At 46.2% G+C, this 4,619-nt stretch overlaps 1 pseudogene; it reads right to left on the reverse strand.

The window, feature by feature from the left end:
- Positions 1 to 118: 118 nt before the first annotated feature.
- LOC102480994 (calbindin-like) lies at positions 119 to 1,209 on the reverse strand (annotated as a pseudogene).
- Between the last annotated feature and the right edge of the window lie 3,410 nt (positions 1,210 to 4,619).

Here is a 4,619-nt window from a genome sequence, read left to right on the forward strand (position 1 = left end):
GGACGCAAACCGCAGTCGACTACGTGGGAGTCCAGCGACATAGCCATTACACTAACTGCTGGTCCCGTGATCAGTTACTTTTTAGGTACAATGTATCGCTAGCAAGTGGCCACCAATCCTAGTGGTCCCCAGCAGAGAGAGTAAGCAAGATCCCTGTGTTCAGTTCAGCTTTCCTCCATCTGACAAAGCTGTTAGGCTCTTCTTGTATGTTGGCATATTATTAGTGTCCAGATCTGTTTATTCTTCTCACACAGCTCCTTCAGTGAAGCATCTAATTCATTTTCATGGGTGCATTCATTTCCATCCTGATCATATAACTCAAACGCCTTACTGAACTCTTTCCACACATCTTGATTCCCTGATGTATAAGAAGAAAATTCTCCTGCACAGGCAGTAACCTGGCCATCTCAGTTCATTCCAGCTTCCCATCATTATTCGAATCAAACAATTTCAGCATCAGGTCTGTGTACTCCACTAATTGTGTGTCACCGACAGTCTTGTTTGCTTTTTCTAGCAGGTCTTTTAAAACGTTCTTAAGTCCCTGGGATCAGCAGTTAGCGTAAAGGCTATGTAGCTGAACTCCCATGTAGTTGACTGCAGTTTGAGTCCTGGACCCAGTGGCTTAAACTCACTCCAGACACATGTGCGTGCATGCCCAAGATCCCAAGAGGAGAATGGAAGAGAAGGTATTGCAGTGTGGGCATCCCTCGGGGGTGGGGTGATTTCTTGCTCTCTGTCACTCTCTCTTCATCTTTCCAGTGAGCACAGTGCCCTATAGCAAAACAAACAAACAAACAAACAAAAAACAAAAACCACTTTTCAAAAATAAATAATGTTCTTAAGCCCCTCAGTATCTGTGAAGCCACTGAGATCAGTGTCATATTTTCTCCATGTCTTCATGAACTCCTCACAGGGCTTCAGCTGCTGGCATCGGAAAAGCAGAGGAAATTCTCTTCTGTGGGTAACACATGAGCCAACTCTACGCTTCCTATTTTTCCATCGTCTCTTAGCCCACACTGAGCCATGGAAGTTTTCATTCCAGGCGATAACTTCAAGCCAGCCTTCTTTGGCGCCTGCTGGAGTTCCTGGATGGAGTTTTGCAGCTTTTTTTCCATTCAGTTAACCACTTCTGTCAGCGTCAAAATGAAGCCAGTTCTCGAAAAACTGCGAGGCTGTGACCTGGGGTGATTGTAGGCGGGATTCTGCCATTGAACAGCGGGGTGTGTGTCTGCGAGTGGATGTGTGTGGGGATGTGTCCATGAGAGAGTGCGTGAGCTTCACTCCCAGGTGCAAGTCCAGGCTGGAGGGAGACCTGGGCTCAGGCGCTGCCGGGCGCTGTCCTCGGTGCTGATCAGCCCAGTAGTTCCTCGGAGTTCTCCTCGCTTTTAAGTTTTAATTTTATCAGTACTGAGTAGTTACAAAGCTACATGTATGGAATTAATTAAGTTAATGTCATATAAGTACATTAGTAACATTAAACCTACTTTTTCTTTATATATATATAGCTTTTCACCATCAGGCACGTGAACTTGCTGAGGAGAGACAGGGAAAGTGACAAATCATTCCCCAAGGGGAATGGCCCCCTCCTCAATCCCTTCTCCTCCATTCTTCTCCTGGAAGTTTGGGCACACATGAACACATGACCAGTGTGATTTTCAAGCCACTGGGTCTGCGATCAGCCGTGCGGCAATCCAACACCTTAACCATCATTTTAACTGCTGGCCCCAGAACCTACAGATTACATATGACATTATAGTAAATTATTTTGTAACTTAGTAACCAATAGAGATATTAAATATATAAGAATCTGCAGCAGCATTACAAAGGGAAAATATATTTCTCGTATGGTTGCTAAGGTGAGAGAGGATTTAGCAGGTGTTAGGTGTGTGACACGTACATGCGGCTTAATAGAGCAGCAACTGAAAGTCTTTTCATGTAGCATTCTTGTCTGGTCATGGCTCACACAGGCACATCACTAAGCTAATGACAACTTCATAAAAAAAATAACTCAGGGACCAGCAGGTGGTGTGGTGGTTAAGGTGCTGGACACTCCCACAAGGCCAACCACAGTTCAAGTCCCGGACTTGGTGCCTTGCTTTCTCGCTTTCTCTCTCACTCACTCTCACTCTGTTCCTCTCTGGTCAAATTAATAAGAACTAAATGAATAAATAAATAAAGTTAAATAAAATAATTCTTTTTTTAAAAAAGAAGATGTATGTTGTATTTTCCTCTCATAACCCTAAAGTCAGTCATTTCTCCAAGGATCCCTGGTTCATTTTACTGGAAAATTATATTTAGAAGTCAAGATCTAGGTACTAGATATGCTCATTATTCTCAGCATACAGAACTAGAAAAAAATGCATGTATATTGACCTAGGTATACATAGCTATCTATGTTTATTTCTGTATCTATCTATCCATACATACACTAAAATAAACAAGAGCTCATACTGATAACTCTTAACTTTAATCCAACACCGTAGTGTTCATCCAAGCATTGAAAGCAAGGGAATATTTTTGTTTTTAGGTTTTTGCTTTAGGGCTCATGTATTCACTGGTGGGACAGGGGAGGGGGGAAGGATGAGGGATGAGAAATCACCCCCGCCCCCAGGAGACGGCAGCAAGATGGTGATTCCAGGCAGTATGGGCTTATTTTGCCAAAGAAAACACAGCTGTTGCACCCTGTTATCTATACAATAATTTATACTATTATACTGGTTGTCAAAGGTGTTTAATAATCTCCTTCTTCTCACATAGAGTGTGCTTCTAGTAAGTATTCACTCAATGTCTGACATCAAATGGAGAGCTCCAGTCAGTGCTGAGGGGGTCTAAGAGTGTGGTCCATGTTGTTTCTGGGCTGGGATTTTAGGAACAGAGATGGTAAGTGAATGGAGAAAGAGCACAGTAGTAACATGTGATTTCATGAATTCCTGTTTCCTGTTTTCCATGTCTGCACTGTGCTGACTTCTCCACGTGGCCATGTCCATGTGAGACAAGACTGGGAGGGTGGCATAACTGTGCTTCTTCATCTACTTCTCATGAAGTCCAATCCTTTTTTTAAAAATCATGTAGCCACTTCTAGCTCTGCTGTTGGATTGCACATGTGTGGGCAGATTTCCTAAGAATGAGTTCCTTTGTAGGTTGAGCTGGCTGGAAGAGCCAGGAGAGAGAATGCCTGGGGGACTGGCTCACTGAGGGCTGGTCTGGCAGGATGACCGGAGACAGAGCTGGTCAGGGAAGGAGGCACTTCCTCAGCACCTGAGGGAAAACAGCTTTATCCCCTAGGCAGGGTCCTCTGTGTGGCTCCACCAGGAGAGGACAGTGCAGGCTGAGCAGCGCCCTCTGCTGGAGAGCAGCCTCAGAGCACAGGAGCCCAGGGGAGCTCCCCTAGATCCTGCAGGGTCCGGCCCCAGAGTCTGCTCCTCACCTGCTGTCCCCTCCCTGCCCTAAGGAGGAGAGGAGGCTGGTGGGGAGGGAGGCACCCAGACTGGGCAGGAGGATGGTGTGCCCTGTTGTCCTGGGTCCAGGGAGAGGGGATCATGGACAAAACTCTAGGAAGGAGTGAAATGCAGCCCTGTTTCTCTCAGTGCCTTTGGAAGGGCTTAACATCTGGGGGAGGGGGAGTAAACCAATTCTTGCCTCTTTCCCTGGAGCTCTCTCTGCTTCCTCCCAGCCTAGACATCCCATGCTGCAGGAGACAGAAGATCCTGGGGGAAACTAAGGCTTTCCCCCACCCTTCTCCTTCCTCCATCACTGTGTGTGTCAGGATGAATTATCCTGGCTTTCATCTTTGGAGAGGGCAGGGGGGACTTGAAGGGGGCTCAGGGCACCTCTGCACATCCTGCCTGAGAGAGAAGGGAGGGAACAGTTAGCATTGCTCAGGAGGCTCAGGATGGAGATAAAATGGCCCCATTCCTTTTTTGCTGACTCAGCCCAGCTTTCACTTCAGTCTCTCTCCAGTCTTCCAGAACGACCACAGTGCTCTGCTCACATCACGTGGAGTACACTGAGGGGGCAAAGGGGCAAAGTCTGGGTGCTGAACTGGGCCAGTTAACGCAGCTGATTCTTCATGTTAGTTTCCAAAGCTGTCCTGGGAGTGTCCCTGGGGAGACCAGAGGGGGGAGTATGATTACTGTACTACATGGTGGGATTGCGGGTGAGTTATTTTTTTCCAATTAAAATCTTCTGTTGTTATAATGACGTACAATTAGAATCAAATGGGAGAAGGGAAAGTATTGACTTGGGCTCTCATAATTCAAAGAACAAAACAAACAAAACAGGTTTATATCTTATATATACTATTCATCTTTTTCTTTTCTTTTTTTTAGAGGTTTTTGTCTTAGGGCACATGTGCTCACTGGAGAGACAGAGACAGAAAAAGTAGAGGGAAAGTGAGGAATCACCCCCAGGGGGGATGACCATGTTCCAATCCCTTCTCCTCCAGTCTCCTCCTAGGACTTTGGTTAAGCACATGCAAACAAACGTGCCCAGCATGTTTCAAACCTCAGAGTCCAGGACTCAAACTGCAGTTGACCACATGGGAGTCCAGTGACATAACCACTAGGCCACCTGCTAGTCCCTGTACTGGTCATTCTTAACGGCAGGGCCAGCAGGCTCAG

This window comes from Tupaia chinensis, unplaced genomic scaffold, assembly GCF_000334495.1.
Source record: "Tupaia chinensis unplaced genomic scaffold, TupChi_1.0 Scaffold145260_1, whole genome shotgun sequence".
Classification (NCBI taxonomy): domain Eukaryota; kingdom Metazoa; phylum Chordata; class Mammalia; order Scandentia; family Tupaiidae; genus Tupaia; species Tupaia belangeri.